At 34.0% G+C, this 12,633-nt stretch overlaps 1 long non-coding RNA gene across 1 annotated transcript; it reads right to left on the bottom strand.

The window, feature by feature from the left end:
• Window positions 1-11,651: 11,651 nt before the first annotated feature.
• Window positions 11,652-12,355, bottom strand: LOC147645117 (uncharacterized). Its single transcript, XR_015270531.1, has 3 exons — window positions 12,147-12,355; window positions 11,911-12,000; window positions 11,652-11,735 (listed from the first exon to the last, which is right to left on the bottom strand). It is a non-coding gene; the product is annotated as an uncharacterized LOC147645117 (long non-coding RNA).
• Window positions 12,356-12,633: the final 278 nt, after the last annotated feature.

Here is a 12,633-nt window from a genome sequence, read left to right as displayed (position 1 = left end):
CGGATGAGCCCAACCTTAGGAAAGGGAACCGAGACTGTCATTGACACCTGTGACCTGTGGCAGGGTATGGGTCACAGAGAGAGGGTCAAGATTGAGGCAGAGGCAGACACATGGCCTGGACACCATCTGCACCATATAATCAAAACAAATTACAGTGACCAAAAGGACCCCTGCACTCCTCCCTTTCAGTTTAGGATGTAAGCTGATATTTTCTTTATACAATCATTCCTCAAAGACGTTAACCTTTTCGGAATGAGTTTGAGGCTGGAAGAATGAATCCTACACACACATCCTCTCATTTGGAATCCCTACAAAAGCAGTTAAGATTCAATAAATGAAGAGTGTGTAATTATAGCAAAGCTATCCCTTCCCCATTATCCGGATAAAACCCCTTCACTTGTGGTAATAATTCGTAATTTCGTAGAGTGTCATGAAAAGCCACAGATCCGTCAAATAGAAATATCAAAACAAATTACATTTGGTCCGACCACAGAAATTGCAATCACCACTGGAATTGCATACGAAATGGCGGCCTTCCGCCACGCTTTTCAAAATCCCAACCTCCCTTTTGACCATTTACACTTTCCCACCAACAGATTTCCCATAGTTTTCCCCATGTTGTGGTTGGATTTTTATTATTTTTCCAGTGCGGGTATTTTAAATAAGCCAAAAATGTGCAAATAGAGTGGTGTTTAATGCCTTTAAAGTTTAAATTAAATGGTATTTTCTAGATACTTAATATTTAGGAAATTCATTCACTGAAGAAAATTTAAGCACTTAAGCTTTCCCTTGATAAATTTTGTATTCAAATATAAGGATTTCATTCTTAAATGTTGCCTATTTCCTAGATAGTTTTTAATCAAATTAATACTCATTCTGCTCTGATCATATTACAAACCGTAGTTTTACCTTTGTACTTTTCTTTTCAGCAAAAAATTAATCATTAAAAAGTATTTTGAGAACACTTTTCACCCCAACCTTTACTCAGTTTTCCCTCTCGCATTTTCCGTTCAGCAGACACATAATAAATCCAATGCCAGGGTCACAGCTTTTCAGCGTGGATTACGGAATATAAATAGAAGAACTGAAAGGGAAATATATATAAATATATATGTATATCCTTTGAACGGAAGAGGAGTAGGACTCAGCTCTCCATTCTCTGAATGGATACTAATACAAAATGTTAAAAATATTCAAATAAATCCCACCACAAAGCTGCCAGTCTATAAATAAACTCACTGAAGAAAATAATAAATGTATATGTGGCCAAGACGGGCAAGTTTTCCGTCAATGGATTTCGCGGAAATCCCACTTTATCCCGTCGACATTGGTGCTTAATTAAAAACTCAATTTGATACGTACATATATTTATGGCACAGCTAATTACAAGATACTAGTGCTAAGTATTTTGAGAAATGCAAGTCAGTTTCTATTATTTTAATAAAGTTTATTTGATACTCTTTATGTCAATAGGTATTGATTATGTGTAAAAGTTTGTCTATGTAACCTGATCAGTTACCACTTAAGCTCTACTTTGAAAACTTGAAGAAATAGTTCTGTATACTCTGCATATAAAATAAAAATAAATATGAATATATCCTTCATAAGTATGATACCACTTTTCACACCAATCACTTCCTATTTCCTTGACCCAGAGTGTATGCAAAGCAGGAAGTGTGACTGGAATTCCCCAATCGAAGTGAAGCCAAAATAGCGTTCTCTCCTTGGATTGCGGATAAAGGAATTTGGTCCTGCTGCCAACCTAAATAAACTTGGCCTCCGATGGGAATAGACAGGGGACAGGACTTGTTGATGGCGAAGGACAACGTGGTCCTTCTGTTTGCTCCGACAACAGCTGTTGCGAACCTCTTGACCATCTCGTGTATTTAATGAAAGCGCATGAAAAATTAAATAATAATACTCTGCATGTGCGACAAGTGGCCATGAAGAGTGCGAAAAATACTGACTGTAACGGAAAGCCATTAGCACGGAGCGAGAAGAAATGCGGAAGGAGTTTTCCGGGAGGAAAACACAAAGTTTCCCCCTTTTAGCTATGCAAATGGATGCTGGAAAACTATTTTATTATTCGCACACGCACATTCTGCAGCTGGAAGACATGTTTTTATTTTTCTATATTTTCTGCCAGGACCCGCCTTCAGCAGGCTCTTTAGTGTTATGTGCTGTTTACGATGCCATAAAAGGGGCTAAGAGCACAAACAGGATAGGGAATTGGGTGTGGAAAGGAGCATCCTGAACAGGAATATCCTTCCAAATTTTTAGCACAATTTTATGATTTTTGGGGATGTAATTAATTCATAAAAGTCATTATAAAAATTAACAGAAAAGTTTACAAATAGAGCCCGCATATACATCTATTTAGAGAGAATCCTATATATTTGTGGTATAACTAAAATAATCCCTAATCAAAGCCCCACAGAGTTTACCCTCCTGCCATGTTCTGAATAATTGCTTGAACTCGAAAACAGATTTCCCGCTTTTAAATGTTTGCCCAAAGCACAGGCAGAGTCCTTCGTATTTAGCAACAAAAAAAACAGAGACAACATCCTGTTTCCCCCCAATCTGGAATTGGAGTTGAACATGGACATTCCACATGAACACCATCGACATCATCGACAAGCTTTTGACCAATAAGCCGCCTAGGCCGGGACACAACCGTAACTGAACCCGGATCAAATCATGTCAACTTAGGCCACCAATGCCCAGCTGCTACCCTCGAATATGGGGTATATCAGCCAATAATTAATAAAAATTGTTGTTGAATATGAATAAGCTAGAATAATATAAGTGATTATGATATGATAATATAAGCAAATGTTTATAATGATATAAATACATTACTATGAACATTCTGTAAAGGTTTGCTTCTGAGTAAGTATAGTATAGTATGTTATAGAAATTATAGTATATACAATATATAGACAGCTAGTATATATTTATATAATTACTATATTCTTCATAAAAAGTATCAGGCAATTCGTTTCGATTTTGCTTCGCAATCCTTTTTCCCGCACTTCCCTCTCAGATCGCATATTTGCGCAGGAAACGGAAAACGGAAACTGTTGTGTCCTGTCTGGCCCCGGGCTGTTATCAGGGTTTTAGGGGTTGGGATGTGGGTTTGGGTTCATAAGGTCATGGGTCCTGCATGCTAAGGTTGGACATTTGTGCTTAACTTGTGGCGCATTTGAGCAACGGAAATTAAACCACTTTACTCACAAAAAGACGAAATTTCTATTGGTAAGTCTAAAAAAGTGTTCTGTCCATATTGGTCAACTGATTTGTAGATTCTATTCTTTAAATTTCATTTATTATGGTTTGTATTTATATAGCTTGTATATTGAAAAACTCTTAATATAGGAAAATCTTTCAAAAAAAAATACATTAATAGTCTGGAAAACACACTCTTTTATAAAATTAAGGGTACATTGGGTATAAAGGAAGTATTAGTTGCTTTCTTTACTTTATTTCTGGGTCAAAAGCTGCCAAATCTCTATACCCTTTCAAGGGTATTATAAGTCTAGTCAGAAGCTTGCAAAAATGTGAAGGAGTCATTTTCGACCCTATAAATCATATATATTCTTGATCAGCATCAACAGGCGAATCTATTTGACTATTATTTGGCCGAGAAAAAAAATTACTCAATTTTTTCAAAATTTTAAGGGGTTACATCGTTAAAATTGTCAACAAATTTGCCAATTTTTTATTATTTTTAAAATTCTAAATTGAGTTTGCAGATTTATAAAACTTTTAAAAACTAACGCAGGACAGCTTTCTGAATCTAAATTAATTTATTTTTGACTTAGTTATGAGATTTTTAAACATTGATTTTTAATGAATTTGCATAGGAATTCAAAGCAACTGAGTTCTGAAATTTGAATTGAATTAAATTGAATTTCTTTCCTGCTTGCTACTCATTTTATTTTTAAACTATATAGTTTTTTGGGTTATATTAAATTTAAGGAATTAAATTGCACCACAAACAAGATATTTAAAGAAAAAGAAGGAAGCAAAGTAAATAAGGCAGCTCTGATTGTGTTTTTGTACACTTTCCTTCTGTCTTTAATGTCCTTTCCTTCGGTTTCTGTTTGTTTTTATTGATGACACAAATGGGTCATTGGTTCCTTACTTTTGCAATCTCTCCAACAGTGTCCGCTTTGGTGGGGATAAAGTTGGAAATGGATGGGTCATGGAAGGGCCATAATGATAACGTGTCCTGTGTGTGAAAGCAAGGACCAAAAATTAAGCATTGAAGGCGACCAAGCTACCAAAGAGTCTCTTTTTTAAGTGAGGCCAGAAAAAAAGACATTCCGAAAACAGCCTCAAATCCAATTGATCCTTGAAAAGTACATAATAATACATTTAAAGATATTGACAGAAAAGATATATGGTGTACAGGGAGAAATGTGGGTATTGTTGGGAAGTTGGTACCTTTAGGGGTAGCTGTTAGCAATCGAGAAACAATGGACAAACATTTTTGTTGGCCACTTCTCTAACAATTTTCCAATGAAGACAAGTGTGAAATTGTGCCGTCATTCATTATTCACATAAAGAGATGTTCATTTATATAGACACTCATTTAGAAATACATACATATCCGTATGTATACGAAACGATGTATATATGTAATATGTATCCACATGGCTGGCCAGTTGGCCTAGACTAGGAAGGCGGCTCCTTTTGGCCTCGGTCTACCTCTGCTTGGTTATTGTAAAAAAATTGAAATTGAAAACAAACACACAGAGGTTCAAGGCACAGTGGGATGAAAATGAATATTAGGCATATGCCATAATACAAAGATAAAGTGACATATAAATAATAAAGTAACAAATAATCAATACTTTAATATTTTTAAGGCACAAATATCTATACAATTACTAAAGTTTATTTGCTTCTATATTTCCTATATTTAAGCCCACTTTTGCTAGGATACATTGAACCAAAAAGACAGATGATTCTGAGAACTGGCAAAAATGTGGAGGAGGGTTGGCAATGGAATGGGATGGGTGGCATTTTCCAGGGGATCCATTGAGAGGCAACACTCTGGATACTCACTGGTTGCCTGGTTGCCAGAGAAAAGAACCGACCCCCCGGCCGACTTTTCACTTGTGTTTTTACAGCTGCTGTGTGTGTGCGAGTGTGTGGGTGTAATTTCCACGCCTCACCCCCATTTCCGGCCTTGCCCTTCGCCTCTGCGCCATTTTGGAAACTCATTTATATACATTGACAAGTTGAGTGCACGAAGAAAGGTGAAAGCACTCAGCTGGAGGCATATCCTTTCAAACCTTTAACTATATCTTAAATATGTATTAATTAACATTTAAATACAGTTCAGGCAAGGTCCGAAAAAAAGAGGAAATATAATGAGTACAACTCATTTTTAACCTCTTTAAGAATAATCGAAACTTTAATCAGTTTAATTGGACATCACCTACTTGAGAACTTTTCCCCATCATAATTTTCCTTCTTTTTTTTGCTTCTTTTTGTTTAATTTTCCAAAATTTCCTTCACATGTTTCCCTTTTTATCTTTTTGCTCGAAACTCATGGACTACATGTCGTATACGTAATGTTAATATTCATGAAACTACAAAGTTTTTAAAGCTGCTAAGTGTTTATTACCAAAGGCGATAGGGGAGTGGCTGGGCAACAGAAGGAGGAGGAAATGAAATGGAGAAAAGGATAAAGATGGGGGGAAAAGGACAGACCGATGAGAGTGAAACATTCTTTGGCGACATCAATGTGGCCACAAAATTGTTTGGCGCCAAAGTCATGGGAGAAGAACTAGGGACAATCTCTAAAGAAAGAAAAAAAACATCAAAAATAGAAGAAGGAAAAAAGTACGGAATGCGTAGAAAAGGGAATGAGAAAAAGGAATCTGAAAAGTACATTCAGAGAACATAAAAGTATGCATTATTGCTCAAGGGATTATTATCCTCCCCTCAAACCATAAAATTAACTTACGACTTAATTATGGACTAACATTTTCTTGTATTACAAATTTCCCAGATAGCTTCCTATGCTTTTTTAATGCCTTAAATTTGTTATTGCATTTCACAGACGAACCTTTTCAAGTTCAGTAAATAAACTTTTACTTGTAACTGTAATTTAAGACAAAATAGTCATAGCAAAATTAGCATTTTCTTTGTATTTTCTTAATATCAAACTGTATTTACTGATTTTATTAACAAAATTATAGCAATTTTCCTGCAAACACCTGTGTCCTTAGACTTTTATCATTGTCCTTAAGTTAATTTCTAATTCCTCGTCACCTTACCTGTCCCAAAAAGTAACCAAAAGGACAATTGTCACAAGAAGACATTGTTATGATGGCATTTTATAATCAATCAAAACTCTATGCACGTTTTTGCCTTTTGAAAACACATTTTGTTCCCGGCTTTTCTATTTTTTTTTGCCTCTTTGTAGACCATTGTTTGGCCAAAAAAGGACAAAAATAGGAAGAGGTCAGGGAACAATGGAAAAGCTAAATTAAAATGCAAGCCAAACTAAGGCTGCTGGGACATGTCCACTTCCACTCCACTCCCAGACATCATCACATCACATCCACAAGAGAATTTCTAGAGAAGTTATCCTCTGCGATGGGAAATGCATTTGAAGAGGGAAAAAGTCACTCCTCGAAAGCCAATTTTATTGAACGATTTAGATATTGAAAAATTCCCACACGAAGTTGTCTATTCAGCTGAAAAAGTTCAAATCGATATTGAACTTTGTGAAATATTTTTGGTATTTATCAAGACCAGAGGCAACTAATTGCGGACATTTCAAAGATAAAAGTATGTGAAAATATATACAGAATAAGTTGGATTTATTTGTAGTATTTTATATACTTTTATCCAACATAACATTAGGTCAAATAAAACTCTAGATAATTGATCCTAAGTTGGGTTGTTTATAGTACTGATACTTGAGACAAAATCCTCTTTACCAACAAAATTACCCAGCTTCCTTTGGTCGGGTTAAAATTCATCGATTAACCGAAATGCAATCAATTGAAATGCACCACAATAAGCCCAAAAGAAAAAAAACTCAATAAGCCACAAAAAACCCGGGCAAACCACAGTATATCCTTGTGGTCTGCTGAGTAATAATCAAAGGAATAAGGAAGAAGTCCACCATCATCTTCAATCATCCTTCCAAACACGCACGACTGAGCACACACGACTACCCTGCCCGTGGAGCGGCAACCCTAAGCGAAACTTTGATTTCCACGCTTTCCCCCACCAATTTTCCCATTCCCATTTGCTATTTGAAAGCGAAAGTGACTTTTCCCCCAAACGAAAAATGTGAAAGCGGGAAAGGAACACGTCCTCAGAGTGTCTAACTTTTCGGACGAGTCCCTTAACTTCCCAGATGGTTACAGACCAAGATCTTAATTGCAATGGAAACAGTTTCCAGGTCAAGTTCATCTAAATTATGTATACATCTATACACAAGTTTCAAAATTAAATTTGGTAAACAATTTGAAGTGGTTTTAAGAAGAGAGAAATTCGATTAGTATCTTTATTTTCAAAGAGTTTACTAAATTTCCTACTTGTTTCCATACTTCTAAAACATATAATTTAAAAATAGATCATTTGTTTATATTCTTTTAACCTCCTTAAATAATTTTCCCAAAGATATATATCAAAGAAGCTCTTCATCAGAACCATCAAGTTGATCCCTAATAAGGTTTTATGACGAGACTGTCATGTCCCTATGAATACCGTGAAAATGTGAGCTATTAAGCTCGATTAGGGACTACAAGGACTCTTTATCATAACAATTAGGCAAAGTGCTTTAGAAATTTGTGCACTTTTAGAGGGGCAATTGCCCATGGTGGCCAAGGGGGCATGTGGCTGCCATTATGAATGGAGGCCACTCAACCGACCCACCAGCATTTATCCATGTATTACGAGTGGACTTTTCGTTGCGTTTAACCAATTAGGAAATTACTTGTGTAAAGTGTGTGTGCCCCAACAACAAATACAATCCAGAACTTTTTCCTACAACGAAACGTAAAAAAAGTCAAGGTTCCCTTCGCTTAAAGTTTGACGAACTCCAATTAACCAATCCCTCTTTCAAATTTCTAGTAAAAATCACAAAAAATGCTTCAGTTGAAGAAGAAATATAAATAAATATAAAAAATAAGTATCAATTCAGATAATATTATGAAAATGGCTCAGTAGATATTAATATAGAATAGTTTCATTAAAAAAAGCGTATGTTAATCTGTAATGTTTCTTTAAATGAACAAAAACCAAAGGGAAAACTTTCAACTAAATGGAATTAATTAATTAACTTTTTGTTTAAATACATATTTTCCTTGTCCCCTGTCTCCTTCTGACATCGACTTGGGGTTTCGGCAGACGGTTTCCAACTTTTCAATCAAATATGTGTCAGTGCGGATTTATGAAACTAATTGACTTTAAAGGCGACTACAGAGGCTCCGCCCTGCCACTTTCCACTACTGGGAAAACCCGAAACCACCGCCCACAGACCAGGCAAGAAAGAATTAATTAAAAAACTTAATCTGCTTTGGCTATGGTCCTCGGTCGTTGGCTGGTGATTTCCCTGGTTTTGATTTTGACTTTGGTTCTCCATCTTCCTCCCAATGGATTTCAGAATAAACTTGATGGAAACTTCCTTTAAGTTGGATATTCGAAGCTAAAATGTAAAATTAAGTGGAATTAATTAAATTTGTAGGTTTAACAAGTGGCTATATAATAATTGATTGTGTCTACCTGATTGGAATTTCTTTATTACATCCAATACTTAATTCCTTTATGTAATTCATTGTATTAATTAGTTAAGTTAAATGGAAAATACCGATTCGTCCATGGTCCTGCATTGTTTAAATATTTTGCAATGAATTCCTTGTTTGGCTGCAACTCTAATTAACAATTACATTTTTATGGATTTTTTTCGTGGATTATTTTATTCTGTTGTGCTTTTTGACAATGGAATGGCGAATAATGAGTTCAGAAATTAATAGTAATTTCGATAAAATCGATATATCAAGTATACGCCATGTGAGACTGCCTTTTCCGCCCACCTTTGATTTTCATCAGCTATGAAAATGTATCAATAATAAGCATATTTAGCTTATAATTTATATCGTTCAATGCGAAATATACATTATATATATATATATATATTTTAAAATTGTATTATGATTTTATATATTATATTTTTATATGTGTAGACATTACATTCAACTACTAAAATGTGTACTATTTACACTTCCTAAATTAATAAAATGACATTTAATTTGTATAAGTCTGATATGTGCTCTCGTTTTAGTTAATGTTGTTTATTTATTAACCTTTCACCTAATCAACACTTTGGGAAATTTATTTAACAAGTAAACATACGCCTCATAACCTTGGCACATTACTCATACGCCACGTTGGCTGCGTTTGAAATGAAAATATGCAAATTGTACATATATTTATATGTATAACCCATAAAATCATAAATTTCTTCACATGATAAATACAATAAATATTTTCGTTGAAATGAGAAACCTTCAAAGTCAAATTCAATTTTAAAAATTGTTTTACATTCAGTTTCAAATTTAATTTCAATTGATGTGTGTTTCCTAGCTACACACTTTGCTCTTCTCTGCCGCAAATTATTATTATTAATTATTAATATTTAATTTAATTTACCACAGATGTTGCCAGTTGGCTTCTAATTTTATGCCTGTTTTGTTGCTTTTATTATTGTTTTTCTGCCTGAGGTTGTGGTTGCTTTCGTTGGCTTCTGCTTGGCTGACTTTTATGGTTTGCAGTCGAGCCATAAAACGCAATTAGGTTGAACATTCAACGTACGTAATAAAAGCCACATGAGCGAAAAGCAGGAAGACAGGAACGAATGCCCTTTTTTGCCTCTAATTGAACTGATTGAAATAATCTAGGAGCACAAATGATTGACGAAAATAATTGTGGCATTCTCTTTCAAACATTCTTGTTGAGGTGACAAAGTGGCGTATACATAATATTCGTTGCAGGCAGCTGTGGAAATTCAATAATTGATTAACTGACTGAGTGTATATTATATGTAGATTAATACAAACCCCAATTTGGTACAGGAATAATTAAAGAATTGTACTATCTCCTAAGACAGACAATAAATGGATAAATGAAGTCCCAGGAGCCTACTAACTAAATTAGTGTCTCAAAGGGGCAGACCATGTCTTTAATAAATAAAAAAGCACAGTAAACAATGCAATGCAAGTTTTATATTGTTAATCTCTTCAGACTCAAAAAAAATAATTTAAAAATTGCATCTTTTAATTTCTGAATATCTATAATTCAACCACATTATTTCTTGATTGACCTTAGACAAGATGTATATTTATTACATCAGCAGATAAAAGTTTAAACAAACCAGGAAGCTTCTTGTTTCTATTCCTTAATATATTTCTTTTGAATTTTAAGGAAATATTCCATCTATAATATAAAGCATTTGATGTGAATTTAAAAACCTTCATTGCATATAAATTATATGTTTTATGGCTATATTTTGTAGCCCCTCTTAAGCACCCAACATAAATGTCTTCCCCTTAAAAGTTCCCATTATTTACAAATATGTCAGGCCTCAAGTGCTGGTCTTGCACAATGGAATAGAAGACACTTTTCACTTGGAAAACTAACAAATTCAATTTCATGCCCGCTTGGCCTTGTGACTTTGCGGAAAAGCTGTACAAAAAATCGAAGACAGGACAGAAAAAGAGGTGGGAGAAGGACAACTTCCGGATCCCTTTATTTCCGCCTCTTAATCCATAAACAGTTTGCCGCGGAAGCCGTAAATCAAAACAGCTTAAAACGCTCAACATAAATCGTCGACGCGATTTAGATTCAGATGAATGAAACCATTAAGTCCCGTTTACCAGTCCATAATTTCCCCGGAAAGCCAATTAATAATAAGTAATTTCAGCGATAAGAAGAGACAAACGGTTCATAATTATTGCTTGATTTAATTAAATGGAAACAGTAAATAACTCAGCCTGTCACTGGTAATTTGCGAAAAACAATTACGAAAAGTAAAGGTCAAGATATTATCTGAATAAATTATATCCGTTTGTTGGGTTTTAATAAAAGATGCCTTACCCTCCCCAAGAATTCAGAATATTTCATTTATATCCCATTTAAACAACATTAATCAATTATTTTTGATTAAAACTAATGTTTCGAAAATTAATTATGATGATATTTAAGTCAAATGCCCCCTTAACACTGAATAATGTTTATAAGAACTATTGTTTATATATATTTTCAAATAAATATTTAGGTTTTAGCAGGTATCTGTTTATGTATTCACTTGGCTTATTAAATATAAACTCGGCTATGCCGTACTTACATGAAATCCATCGATGTGTAGCTGTAGATCTTCAGTTGAGATAAGGAGATGCACATCATTTCGATATAGTACGTATATAAATAACAATTTCCCACAGAGTATGCTAAATCGAAGTCGGAAAAGAGATATAAGTAAATGATTCGAAATCAGATATCAAAATAGTCAATATATGCCAAGTGCAATATAAGACATAACATCATAATTCATATGTATAATACAATTCCTACAAATAAATCAAACCTAATCTACTTATGCTTATACTTATACTCACATAAAGTCGTATAACTTTCGCTGCAGCAGCAGCTCAGCTCCCAATATACATGTATGTATGTGCACTTGCTGCTGAATTTAGATAGAGTTGCTAAATCGAAATCGGAATTAATAGATATAAGTAAATGGTTCGAAACCAAACAAAAAAATAATCAATTAATATATTGGCAAGTATAATATAAGATATAAGATCATAATTCATATAGATAATAATGTACAAATTAATAAATCAAATCTAATCTACTTATGCTTATACTTATACTCACATAAAGTCGTATAACTTTCGTTGCAGCAGCAGCTCAGCTCCCAATATACATGTATGTATGTGCACTTGCTGCTGAATTTAGATAGAGTTGCTAAATCAAAATCGGAATAAATAGATATAAGTAAAAGGTTCGAAACCAGACAAAAAAATAATCAATTAATATATTGGCAAGTATAATATAAGATGTACAAATTAATAAATCAAATCTAATCTACTTATGCTTATACTTATACTCACATAAAGTCGTTTAACTTTCGCTGCAGCATCACTGACATTATCGCTTCAATATATACATACACCTGTATATATATGTATATGCACTTGTATGTATGTGCACTTGCTGCTAAATTTGGATATCAAGACGGCTGTTTACATATCCATATGTATGTAGTCTGATCTTACTGATAAGAATTTAAGCTGCAAAACGAAAAACACCTGAGCCCACGCTATGCTCAAATCAATATTTTGGCTAGTGTAATATAAGATATTAAATAATAATTCATATGTATAATAAAATTATAACAAATAAATCAAATCTAAACTACTTATACTTATAGTTATACTCACATAATCAGAAGATCATTAAACTGTTGCTCCAGCAGCACAGTCATCATCGCTTCAATATATACATACACCAGTATATATATGTATATGCACTTGTATGTATGTGCGCTTGCTGCTAAATTTGAATATCAAGACGGCTGCTTACATATATGTATGGAGT

This window comes from Drosophila serrata, unplaced genomic scaffold (assembly GCF_035046125.1).
Source record: "Drosophila serrata isolate PLE 108 unplaced genomic scaffold, ASM3504612v1 contig_11, whole genome shotgun sequence".
Classification (NCBI taxonomy): Eukaryota; Metazoa; Arthropoda; class Insecta; order Diptera; family Drosophilidae; genus Drosophila; species Drosophila serrata.
This window is presented reverse-complemented; position numbering and strand designations above follow the sequence as displayed.